Here is a 14,256-nt window from a genome sequence, read left to right on the forward strand (position 1 = left end):
ATTGTGCTTGTTGTAAATATTTGCAAGGTCGTGACACGAGTATGAGAGAATGTGCATTTTAATAGTGAAATCAGATTAGGCATAGAATTCACACACACACACACACACGCTCTCACACACACACAGTTTTCCTGAGGGCTGATGTAAGACCAGGTGGAGTGATATACTTCACTTTGTTGTCATGAAACACAACCCTTCCCCCAGGCCACACAGATAAAGAACCACACACACAAGTGTTGCTTTAAGATCACCAGATATATTTGTGCTATAAAACAATTATTGGTGGCACAATCATTTAGATCATGACCAAATATTAGTTAATGTAACTAGTTGATGAGCTTTTAATCTGTCTTTTTCCCACTTAAAATTAAAATGGCTATATGTTTCACACTGTTTATCTTGCAATAGCAATGTTTCTCATAATTGTGAGAAGATGAAAGTGTCTGATGATGACCAAGGCTGCATTTATTTAATAAAAAAAATACAGTAAGAATTTTCAAAATAACTGTTTTCTATTAAATGTGTGTGAATAAACTTCCTGTGACAATGAAGCTGAAAAAGTACTAGTCAGAAATCATTGTAATATACTGGTGTTCACAACACTTCTTAATTCTGCTTAGTATTTTTCTGGAAACTGTGATAAACTTTTTTCTTTCCTCAATAGAAAGTTCAAAAGAAAAGCATTTATTTATAATTGTAATTATATAAAAGTTTTTACTAAACAACACTTGCTCACCCTAAACTAAATCTCATTGTGTGATTTCTTATCTTACAATTTGAGACTTTATTTCTTAGTCTTTATTTCAGAATTATTTAGAATTGCCTATATTCTTCAGAATTAAAAATGGTACAACATATGATGTATACATTTGAAATCAAAGCTTCACTGCTTTAAACAAAAAACTTCAAATTAAAAATTTAAGTTCAGTTGCTACCTTATATTGTTTAAGTATAGCCTAATAACATTTTCTGTACAAGTAATTTAAGCTTAAATAATTTTAAACTGACTTTTAAAAAATGAGTTGAATCTTGTATATCTTAAAAAAATGTAATGCTAGTAATGGAAAAACATGTTGCTGTGACTTATTGAGCTGCTCGACAATGTTCAATAGGCCAATGATTCAATATGATGTTTAATTGATTCATTTCTACATTCTCTAACCAGAGGATCATTTCTGGCATACACTCACCCATAATGCATGAGTTTGCAGATGGAGAGAGACGCACTGAATTTCACACATACAGGCAGTGCATGAAGTAATGCATTTTTAGCAGAGTATTCATAGACTGAAGCAGCCCTAGACTGCATTGGTTAGTGTAATGTTGGTTTAGTAAAATGTCTGTTGATGTTACTGGAATATGTGACTCCAGGTGGTGCTGTACAGTCATTTCAGATTTATATAAAAATAAAAAGTAAGTCTCTGGAAAAAGTTTTAGGGCAGGTGAATGTGTCATATAGAGTTAAGTGTAGCAAACATTCAGTCAACTTTGACGTGTGGGTTGTCAAATAATGTAATAGAATAGCATAATGTGGTTTCAATTGAGATATTTAGATTAACTGATGTGTCTACGGTTCCCTTAGGGTTGCCCGTTGGGTCTAAATGAACTGTGGGCCGTGTGGATGTTCTTTTATGTTTAACGGTTTGTCTCATTCCGTTCATTCCAGTGATTAGCAATGCTAGCCAGGAGCCGTGTAGCTACAATGCGTTTCTCACGCGCAGACAAGCGGCCTATTGCTCTGTCCCTCTATTTCTTCTCTCCTTTTCTTTGACGCCCTCCTTCGCTTGGCAGGAGGGTCAGAAAAAAGGAGATTCACACTTTCATTCTCCCGTTCTTTTCCTTTCCTCCCCCTCGTTCCTGAGCATTCCTGCCGGTGGGACAACATTCCAGGGCTTTGTTTAGGGTCAGGACGGGCTCAGAGATGTTTAATGATGGGGTTAGCCGTACAACATTTCTCCTTTCTTTTATGAGAGACTGAGGGAATCTGAAATGTGCAATCATGTGTTGTTGTTACTTAAGGACACAGTTTCTGAACGGGATTAGATTACACACACTAGCACATATCAGCAGGCTTTAACTGAGGTATCAGTGAAAAAGGCAAATATAGTCTCACATACACACCCCAACACACACTCTATTGCCGGAGGGATGCAGGTGTGAAAAGCAATAAAGCACTGTAAGAAACCGGGAGGTCTGGGCATTTGGGGGAATACTGCGGGTTCAGAACATTGACAGTATTTCATCATAGTTCTCACCTTATTTGGACTAAATATGCAACTTTTAGACCTAAACTAAATCCACCAGAAACACTTGCATGTATAAGACATTTCCAAATAACACCAGTAAAGCCGACAAATCTGATGACTCATGACTACATGCAAGGATAGAGATCAGAAGCTTCACATTTCAGCTTTTAAACTCTCCAAAATGCTGTGTACTTGCACTGTAAGTGTGTGACAGTGTCACAAATGCTGTTGATAGAGCTGAACTTGTATTGAAACCAAGAAAATTCCTTTTATTCAATAATAACACATTTATATTGATAAAAGATTGATCTTTTCCTCACAATGAGCTAACATATTATTCTCTGAAAATATATTGCACAAATCATATGGACTAATGTCATGCTTTTTGTTTTGCCATTTCTGGGCCTCCGTCTGTCCCTATTCACTTTCAGTAACAGTCAGTAAAAAATTTTTATAATAAATAAATCAATACTTTTTTAAAGTTGATCAAAAGTAAATACATTTTACAATTATGTTACAAAAAAATATATATTTAAGAAAAAATGCTGTTCTTTTAATCTTTCTATTCATTAAAGATCAACATTTCCACAAAAATATTAAGCAGCACAACTATTCTCAATGTTTCTAATTTCAATGAAATGTTTCTTGAGCAGCAAATCAGCATATTAGAATGATTTCTGAAGGATCATGTGACACTGAAGACTGGAGTAATGATGCTGAAAATTCAGCTTTGCCATCACAGGAATAAACAAATAAAAAAAAACAGTCATTTTATATTGTAATAATGTTTCTCAATATTACTGTTCTTACTGATCAAATAAATGCAGTCTTGCTGAGCATGGGAGACTTCTCTCAAAAACATTAAACAATCTTACCGACCCCAAACTTTTGAATGGTGGTGGTGAACATTTGACTGAACATCATCTTAGGTTTTCCATCAACTTGAAAGAATATTCATTTCGGGCTGAAGTGTGCTTTTAAATAGCAATTATGAGTACACATCACACACAGTTATTATACAAAAAGAAGTGATATTAACAGGCAACAACATCAATATGTCATGCCTGGATCTGCTCGGTTTCCTGTTTTGTGCATTACAGCATTAGTTGGTTCTCATGGCTGACCTTCTTGAGTAAGGCTCAAACACACGCACACACCTAAAATCAGACTTGGCTTGACCTTACAGTGAAGAGAGTCATTCTCTTCAGGTGTTTAGATGCACAATAATAGATTACACACTTAAACACACACCTCTCATAGCTTTGGCATTTGTGATAAGGCAAAGAATGTCCTTTAATCTGCTAAAAGTCCATTGAGTGAGTGAGAAAATGCCTGTGTGTTTTTTCTCTCTGCAGTAACTCAAAAGCACGCAGAGTTTCACACAATATCTAACTTCCTGTCGCTGTGGCATTAATGCAGGAGCCCAACGGTGCACCAGCAGGACCCACAATAACAATCAGGCATGCGAGAGACAGCTCTTCTCAGTTCACAATACCGTGTGTGTGTGTGTGTGTGTGTGTGACCCTAAAAGCTCTCCACTGAGTCATTATAGGCACAACAGATTTCTATGTTTGCTCACTGTACTCGTAACACATGATAGTGTATCAGCAACCAATGCTTTAAATTCTCCCAGGTCGTTCATTGCAGATCTACAGCATTGTTTTCTTTGCTTGCATAAAATGGCCAGATAGTGATAACGAATGGAGATGTGCTGAGACGAGAATGTGAGAAAGTAGATCAATGGACGGTTGCGACCCTCAAATATTGATGAGACGAGACTCAAAGAGAAATATTTAACATCATCAATAATCAATAAGCACAGAGTTAATGTTTTCTGTATGAATGCTTTTTTTGCTGACCTGATGTTGTCCACTGGACCTGAACTTTGAGGAAAAAAATATAGATGGTATGTGCCTTTTAAGTATTGATTTTTAAGATCAACGCTTTTAAATGTAAAATAGTAAAAAGCTTATATCAGATATTTAGGAGCAATTTTTTTTTAAATTATTAATCTGATTGATGTGTAAATTGTGATCCTTGATAAACTGTTTTGTAAGATATTGGCCATCACATAACTCTTATGTGATCTCAGTAACTCCTACATTATTTTAAAGCTCTAACACACTCTGTCCACTTGTACTTAACTCTATTTTCACACACACACACACACACACACACACACACACACACACACACACACACACACACACACACACACACACACTCACACACGCACACATTTGCAGTAAGCTACAAAAAAAATGCCTGTAAACTTTAAATCTTTACTTTCACTACTGAGACCTCTTGTACTGGCCCTAAATTATTGTAAAAGGCCGACTTAATAACTCAACTCTACAGGAAAGATTTTTAGTGGTGTACTTTGCTGGTCAGCATGAACTTTTCTCCAGTTCACATTTGCTCACTGTGCAGATTTTAGTGAGACACAAATCTACTGGACGACTGACCACCGCCCCAGGTGGTTTATGGGATGCAGGTGGGGTAATCAGGTTTAACGCCTCAAACACACTCACACACACCTGGTCAGATGCTGCTCTACCCTGACACAAAGAAACCCTTTTTTGTTATAGATGTCTATAGACCTAGTTATAGTTGTAGTTGTTATAGTTGTCAATAGACCCAGAGAGAGCAGTTGTCACAAATAGTTATGGAACTATTCTTTTCAACCACACACCGTATCATTATTTCTGTTACAAATTCAAATGATCACAGAAATAAAAGTTTATGTTGGGGCGGCAGTGGCTCAGTGGTTCATGTAGGTTGTCTACAAACCGGAAGGTTGGTGGTTCAATCCCTGGTTCCACTTGACCCAAGTGTCGAGGTGTCCATGAGCAAGACACCTAACCCCAGCTGCTCCTGACGAGCTGGATGGCGCATTGCATGGCTGACACTGCCGTCGGTGTATGAGTGGGTGAATGTGAGGCAAAATTTTTAAGTGCTTTGGTGGCCATTGGGTCTGTGAAAGCGCTATATAAATGCATTTACCATAAAAGTTTATAGTTCGGATATGAACACTGATATCTACGATAGCAATCCAAATAAGAGTTAATCACCATAATCGCTGTAAATCAGTAACTTGAAAGATACTTCAAATAAAGATTCTATCGATTACATTGTTACACCAGTAAGTCATGACAAGTTACTCTTATAAAATGCATTTGTCATTTAATCATTAATTCAAGAGTTTCGTTTAAAAAAACACTAATTCATCCAGTAAATGCAACAAGTCATTGAATCATTCATTGAAATCAAATTTTCATAATAATTATAATTCATTCAAATTAATTAAATATTATAAAATAGACTGTAGCAATCAACATTTTGTCAGTACCTCTAGTAAATTACATGTTTTTTGAGTTGTCTGTTCAGAATTGTGGGAGAATCGTGATCTCTATTTTAAAACAAAATTGGTTATTCTCAATTGATCCAATCGTGCAGCTATATATATTTGAATCTAAATCTAATACAACTAGATAGATTTAGTTACATTTTTTGGTAGTAAAAATTGCACAAAAAAAAAAAAAAAAACTAACACAATTTAAGAGTCTCTGGTCCTATTTTGTACATTTTTACAAAATGGCAGAAATTGTAATAGCTAGAGTATATTTTATAAAAGCAGAATTTGTCAGTAAAACACACCTGTCGCTTCAAGGACCGCATTCTGCACTCAAGGCAGTCCTGAGGTCAGAGATGTGGCCTGGCAGGTGTTGTATATGCTCTGAAGCATTGCATGCTGGCACCTGAGTAGCGGGGTAATTTCTCAAGCCCACAACCCCATCTTCACTCTATTGTTTGCTGTCACCTCTCGGACTGTCACTATCAATTAAAAATGGCATAGTAAAATGTATATATGATGGGTCATTGGACAGCTACAGTTTCCCAGCCTTTCTTTTCCATGCAATGTTTCCTGGATGTGTGAGGAAAGTGGGTTTGTTTCCTGGCCACTCAGAGGGGTGTCTGCATGAAACTCTTCCATCTTTGCTTTTCCCATGTCCCTTTACTCGCATACCAGTTCTGTTCTCTTGTCTGTTACATGCAAAACTGCATCACATTTTTTGACAGGACATAAAGGTGATCTTTGTTTTAGGTTGATCCCCATTTTTTTAATAATTTATTTTTTAAAGTTAGTTAATTACATTTTAATTACATTGCCTACTAAATCTAGGTTTTTTGTTATATTTGCTGAAACACTCCTCACATCCTGATAGCAATCAATAATATAAGTGGTCTAAATATATATATATATATATATATATATATATATATATCAAGCCCGTAGGCAGGGGGGGTTCGGGTGGTTCGACCGAACCCCCCCTCACTGTCTAAGGTCCAAAATTTAAGTCGTTTTTTTTTTTCTTTTTTCATGTGATTATTGTCATCATTGTTTTAATCAATGCTTGTGAGAAATATTCTGTGTTGCTGTTTCAAATTAATATGATATACACGCGGGCGGCACACACGTCCAGATAGCTTCACACGTCAGAAACAGAGGACATGGTGTGTGTGTTCATCTGAGCCTCATTGGTCCGTCACTGCCCGTCAATGTCAGAATAATTGAGATAACCAATCAAATCAATATAATATAATTTGTAGTCTTCAGTAAATTAAGGTGACTCAAAGTACACCAGATTAATGAATTTATCTTTAAAATGTACAAAATTTTCGAAAAAAAATGCACAAAAATGTCCTTAACTCAATTTGGAAGCGGTCGCATCGTCATCATAGCGCAGGTGATTGATGGTTGTTGCATCAGTGGCCAATGAGCTGCGGTATTTGAATGCTTCAACATTCAAATACCGGTAGTGTTGCTATTAGCGGTCTGCACCTCACTTTCAGAAACCCTCCATCTTCCCCAGCTCCACCTGTATAGATCTGTTACGGGAGGTTATTTTATGTATGTGCAGCAACCGCATATCTTAGATGCTCACAGCAAAATGTCTGTGAATGTATTGGCAGTAGCAAGTGGCATGCTGTTTGTTTGCTGTCGTTTGACTCCCAAAGAAGGTGTGTGCGCGTGCGTGTGTGTGAGATAAAATGTTTGTCCAATCATTGCATTTGGTCCAACAGGAAACAAACAGCGTCCACATTTTACAGTTCCTCCTGAACCAAAAAAACAAGCTTATGCTGCGTTCATGCCATGTCATAATTACCGTAATTATAAGATAGCAACCCGTGCAATCGAATGAATCCGCAGAGGTCAAGTGGTAGAAGTCAGAGCTCTCTAAGTTGTTTATGTTGATTAGTATGTGCTCGGCCCTTTGCAGACTCTGCTCTGGCTGTGCTGTTCTTGTGTTTTGGAGGAGGCGTGGCTTTGGAGACTGATCTGAAGGCTAGCTTGCTATTAGCCTCTCTAAAATTGCCTAGCTTTAATGATCAAATGCTCACCCTGCTGGAAACTGTATCAAGGAGTTTACACATCTTTATCTTGAAATCACGTTGGCCTTGTGCCTCATTCATGAAACACGAGTAGAATGTATTTCTATGTAAACTGTTTGTAAGACCATTCTTACGTAAAATATTACAATCAATTAATTTACACAGAGTCCCACTCTGTTTGGCTCTGGTTTTTTTCAGTTAGTTTGTGTGAGGCCTAACTTTTAGCAGCTTGACCTTAATTAATTAGACAGACATATTCCCTGGCTTGGCTTTTAGACAAATAATAGATAACAGTGTATATACAATTTAATAGAAAAAACACAATAAAACCATGGGCACCATGCTGCAGTGATAGTATTAGATTGTGCTTTTTTCCAATCAGTGTTATTTTTTTATTTATGTATTTTTTTTGTCTATAGTCTTTGTTTTTAGCTGAATAAATGTGGTCTAAAGGTGCTTTCAATTAGACCGTCAGTGGACTGCAAAGTGGACTTCACAGGCTTCCGCCATCTTTAGTGAGATTCCAATCCGAGGGAGCGAACATTTTCAGTTCGAAGGGTATTGCAAACAGCATAGGGAATAAGGGAACAACGATACATCACTTCACGATAGTGGAGAGGAAAAATCACCCAACTGTCATTGCGCACCGCGTCACCAGTCAGAACTATGGAGTAGAGCTGTTAAAATAGTTTTTAAACAGTAAATGAGTTTACATATGCGTTTGAGTAACCATACATTTTGTTATTATTGTACAAACCAGAGTATATAGGCTTACATTTGTTTTTCTATTGTATGAATAGGTATGACAAAGTAAAAGTGACAAGAAGGCTCTGTCATTTTGTTTTTTAACTTTTTTACCTCAGTTGTGTTATCTATGCGGCTGTACGTGGTAAAGAAAGCGCATGAGATGAGATCGCTATAATTCAATTATTAATACCCTGGATTAAGAACACACATGCACATAGTTAACCAAATCTGAATTTATTTTCATATGGCATGGCAGTTACAGCTTTAAATCTGTTAATAGATTTAATAGCGGTATTATATACAAGTTATAAACATTTTGATTTATTTTTTATTAATTATATTTATTAGATTGGCCTACATAATGTGTTTTGTATATGTATTTTATATGCATTTTAAATTTGATAGTAAATTACAATATTTATTTGTTATATCATAACATAAATATATCATAAACTTTGTTGCCTTACAAATTACATAATTTTAGTCAAGTAAAATAAATGTTTTAAACAATTTAGAATTTTTTTTGTTGAAAAAATGCATTAATATTTCTTTACTTAATTTAAAGATTGTAAACATAAATACGTAATATGTGAAAACTGTCCTTTCTTTAAAACCTGAATAGCAACAAGATGAACTTTCACTGATTTCATTGCATAAGCTGGCAACTATGCAGTCCACACTTAGCTCCATGTTTTTGGTCATGTGATAGCTGAATAAAGCTCTTTTAAGTAGATAATAATATATTTTTACCTCCTGTCCTGTCTGTTGGACAATGATTAGAGAACGGCTTTGTTTGCCCTCATAATGAAAGAAAAAAAAAGGAGTCCTAAGAACATGAGGTCAGAGGCCAAAGCTGTCGGGGGGTCAGAGGCAGAAGTTTGCTTCTGTGACAAGATGAGCTGCATTGAGGAGATTTGACCTTCTGTGATCTTGCTGTCACACTGGACGTCTACTAGAGTGGGCGCTGCGGCTTTAATGGACTCCAACCTGAGCACATATATTTGTGTGTGTGTATCACACTTTCTCCTTTCATGTTAAAGCGAAGAGAGAGGCTCAACAGAGTGACTCAGAGTAAAAGTGAACCTGACAAGGCAGGATATTAACAAAAACACATTTATGATCTCTGACTTGCACATATAAAACACACACACACACACACACACACACACACACACACACACACACACACACACACACACACACACACACACACACACACACACACACACACACACACACACACATAAATCAATTTCGCCCATCTGTCTGTTTCTGGAAAAGTAGAGAGATTAGTCGTGTGTTCTGGCCTTTGCTGCCCTCTAGTGGATAACCAGTATTACACTGTCAGTCAGACAATGGTTTCACACCTTGAATATTTGAAACATTTTACTTTGTAATCTGGCCTATAGTTTTACACATTTATTTTGATTCAATTTAATGCATTTCTGTGTCACTGCATAGAGATTTCTGGAGCAGAACATTATTCTCAATATATTCATGCATATGCTAAATGGCGGCATTAAATGTGAGTTTTGTGAACAAGAGTTTCTCACGCCATACCTCATAGTTATATCTGTACTCACTGAGGGCTCCATTTCCTGCTATTGAAATAACAGTTCTCTTCATTATTGCTGCCTTTTAAGCCCTTAAACACACACCACTGATGATTCAACCTAACCCACGCAAATCTGTCTATAGCCTATTAGTAGCCTAGATTTAATGCTTTGGCATGGTTTATAAAGACAATATTGAAGACCACTTCAAATGCCCTCTCAACTCAGTTTGGACATTTTTTAAACTCATTTAAAATGACTTTTCTATGTGAATACATTTAAAAATGTAATTTATTCCTGTGATGGCAAAGCAGTCATCCAGTCTGCAGTGCCACACGATCTTTCAGAAATCATTCTAATATGCTGATGTGGTGCTCAAGAAACATTTCTTATTATTAGCAATGCTGAAAACAGTTGTGCAGCTCAACATTTTTACGCTTCTTTGATAAATAGAAAGCATTTCCAAAAGAACGTTTTAGAAACATTACATTTCTTTGCCGTCACATTTGGTTAATGCATCCTTGCTGAATATAAGTATTAAGATATACAACTGTATAAATAAGAGACAACTTGGCTCATATTAAAAGGAACAGTTTTCGGTTTAGGATTTGGGAAAGCGGCCGAGCTTTATGAATATATGTTTTGGTTTGTACACTTACAAACCAAAGTGTACATTGCCGTGATTTTACCATCTTGTACAAATTATTATTACTTGAGCCCTTTATTTTCCATCCCATCCCTGTGTTTCTCTTCTTCCACTCAATCTCTCTCTCTTTGTCTTTGTCTGATCAAAGAGCCCCAGTTCTGTCAATGTGAGGTGCTGTTTGGGATTAACACACCTCTGGTTCAGGGTTTAATCTAGACTCAGACATGGGAACCGAGTGCACTGGCCATATGTCCCGGCGGAGACACGGAAAGAGGTCGGACCACACCACCGGGCCTCGGCCTTAGACCTAAACACCTCAAGATATTCATGATGAAAGGTGTTCTCTGAAACCGCTCTCTTTTTGTTTGCTCACAGCTTTGTCTCAAAAGTTGCTTGTTTATCGACGGGCTTAAAGATTCTGTTCACCTGTCCTAGTTAAAGAGAATGAAAAAAGGCTCTTCTCTTTCTCTGTCTTTTACCCGTCCGCTCTCTCTAAGATGAAGTGACAGAGCAAACATACATCACACAGCAGTGGAGTTTGAGTGTGACCGGGCCGGCTATTCACCCTGTGTGTTTCATAAACACTGGATTAACCCCACTCACGCACAGCACCTCACTCGCCCCTGCGGCCGTAATACAATCTGACATTGTTTGTGAACTCCAGCACATTCCTGTCTCTAATTCTCTTTCTGAATAACCGTCCCGCACCTCCTGCACACTGAAACATTAGCTCATGTCCACGCTTTCATTCTTTAAAGAGGGGAAGTTTGCCAATATGATTAATACAGGTCTTAATAACGATTTAGATAAATGGTTCAAAACAAATGAAATCCAGATTCAAAATAAGTGAAATAGGGCAAGCATCACCAAACTTAATGTATAGAAAAACATTAATACATATAATAATATTCTGTTATCTGTAAATTGCATGTCTTCAGTTTTAGTTTTCATCCAGTTATTTGCCAATAAAATAACCAGAAAATAATTGAGACCTCCCCTCCCCCCTAAAGCAGCCTTTTTTTTCCATTTGTGCTTATGTTCAATACTACTTTACTGCACATAGTATCACGTAACCTCACAGGCTGTATACTGCAATCCTTCATGAGCAAATCTTAGGAAGCCTCTCTATATCACATCCTCATGTCATGAGTAATCTAATTTCCTTGATAATTTAAGATAAAATGGCAATTTTATAACCAGCTATCATGTACATTTTCTTCCCCAGTCCAATAAGAGAAATTCTCTGGTCTGGCCTTAACAGTGTGCCCTTCTCAATTTATTGTAGATTCATTTTTAATAAAAATATTAATAGTAAAACTAGAAAATTAACAAAGACTTAGGCCTATATATAAAAGGCTGTGGTTTAAAAGGTGAGATCTTCGTTGTTCTGAGAGAGTGTCATCTAGTGGCTGAATTAAGGTTCTGCATGTGGATGTTGTGGACCGTGGATTTGTCCAGCTCTAGTAAACTGGTTATATCTTGCTTTAATCCATTTATTGGTTGTATGGATGCGGAAATATAGAGAAATTATGACATATTGTTAAAAAGGTTTGTAGTCGGTTATATTATAATGTATTTTATATAATATATTATAAAATGTTGTGTTGCTTTCTCTTTAAATGTATTTCTCCATCTAGTGGCCTAAGTGTGCTCTGCACTCAGTGTACATTTAAACTCCTCAGTCGTTACTGTAGTTTGATTGTAAATCAAGAAATAATTACAGCTTTAAAAAATAACCAGATTTTTCTGTTAAAATATACAAAATATTGCCATTAATATAAGTTTATTGAATAGGATAAACCCCTTGAGATGAACCATCTCGTTTTCGAGGGGGTCCTAATTTACAATACAATACAAAACAAGGAACAAATCAAAACACATTACAATAAAATAATAAAACAAACAATACCACAATCAGCACAGTACACACAAAAAAAAGTAAATACAACCCCTTAATAGCCACACATAGGCTAAGAACAAATACTTGTCTACAAAAGCATATATATATATATATATACACACACACACACACACACACACACACACACACACACACACACACACACACACACACACACTCACACACATATATATATACACACACATACATACATACACACATACATACATACACCTACATAGTAACCTGCAAATTATATGCAGGCATATCAACATCTGAAACAAGAGCAATTTAGATCAAAATAAGAAGACAAACAATTTTTAAATATGTATAGTGATGTTAAAGATCTTATGTTTGAAGGTAAGTTATTCCAATCTGAAGGAGCATATAAATGATTAAATAATGGATTATCGCCATTACGTTTGATGTAGGTGCTTATATTGTACTACACTTCATCTCTAAAGAGAAGAAACTGTGCTGACCATTTAACATTAATGCAACAAACATTTATAGAAACATTTCTGGAAATATCTAGAATTATTCTTCTTAATAATAACATTTCTTCTTATTCTTATGAGACCCACATCTCCAAGGTATTCTGCTCTGATATGATTTGGGTCCCCATTTTATTATTATTTAATTTGACTGCAAAATCACAAAGACTGAGAAGGGTAGATGGGCTTCAAACCACATGCTATTATACTGTTTCCTGTTTTTGAACTGAGCCAATGGGTTATGGTGCACCACTGCACCAAAATATATATTTAAATGTAGACCCTCAGACAGTTGAAACGGAAAGTAATCTGGTTAGACCTAAAGAGAAAGTAAAAAAGAAAAGATACAAAGAAAGATTAAAATCATCATTACATATTTACACACACACGTATATATGCGTGTATATATATATATTTTAATTAGTTATCAAATTATCTGGGCAGATACCACAGTAATACAAATGCAAAAAAAAAAGGAAAAAAAAGAAAATATTATTACAATCACTACCTTCAACATTTAGACCCGAAAACCAGGCCTAATTTATCCAATCTTCTCCAAAATATGAATCTGATTATCATATCTATATCTATGGAGAGGCTGAAATGCTGCTGATCTGCTTTCATCTGTTCTTGTGATCTCGAACAGTGGCCATCTTGTCTGAAACTATTGTCACAGGCCTCAGGAAGTGAAGAGTGTGTGATAGCAGAAGCCCCATGTATGCACTAATGCTTGCACATCTTGAGAGACGTAGATTTTGACTGTCCCATGTGACTCGTACACTTCCTCCAAACGACACTTTCTCTCTGTCTCTGCTGAAACAGGTTTTGAGCAGTATTTTTTCGGAACCCGACTGAGAACCAGGTACGAGTGTCCACTTTATACATTTTTAGAACGGCAGCGCTGGGCTATGACAGAATATATAAGGAAATGATCCGAGATGATGCGACTAAAGAAATGTTTTCTGGTTGACAGCTGGCTACTGAAGATTCACTGATGGTTGCTTACATTCTAAGCTAGATACAAACCTGTTTCTAAGCTAGATCTTGATCCTGAGTTTATATCTCTAGTCTGATTTTATATCTCTATCATGCATATCAAATAAATGATGCTTAAAGAAAAGTAGGTCCACAGAGGGACAGATATGTGTTATTGTACATGCATATCTAGAGCTAATTATTTTGATTATGAATTTGAAAGTGTATAATATAATAGTATTATTTGCCTTAATATATGACAATTTGTCAGGTCAGAAGTTAAAGTTGTGTTTTTTTAACT

General features: G+C 36.2%; 1 protein-coding gene across 12 annotated transcripts in view; it reads left to right on the plus strand.

The window, feature by feature from the left end:
• The window catches only part of arhgap15 (Rho GTPase activating protein 15), an 84,077-nt gene that overhangs the window by 34,872 nt on the left and 34,949 nt on the right, over positions 1–14,256 (plus strand). For 2 of the 12 annotated variants that reach the window (XM_079619888.1, XM_079619883.1), the window contains exon 1: positions 13,718–13,842. The exons of the other annotated variants lie outside the window; for them this stretch is intronic. The gene's annotated coding sequence lies outside the window, so the exon portion shown is untranslated. Of the gene's footprint in view, positions 1–13,717; positions 13,843–14,256 lie in introns of those variants that run through there. 12 annotated transcript variants of the gene reach the window in all.

This window comes from Phoxinus phoxinus, assembly GCF_949152265.1.
Source record: "Phoxinus phoxinus genome assembly, chromosome: 7".
Taxonomy (NCBI): Eukaryota; Metazoa; Chordata; class Actinopteri; order Cypriniformes; family Leuciscidae; genus Phoxinus; species Phoxinus phoxinus.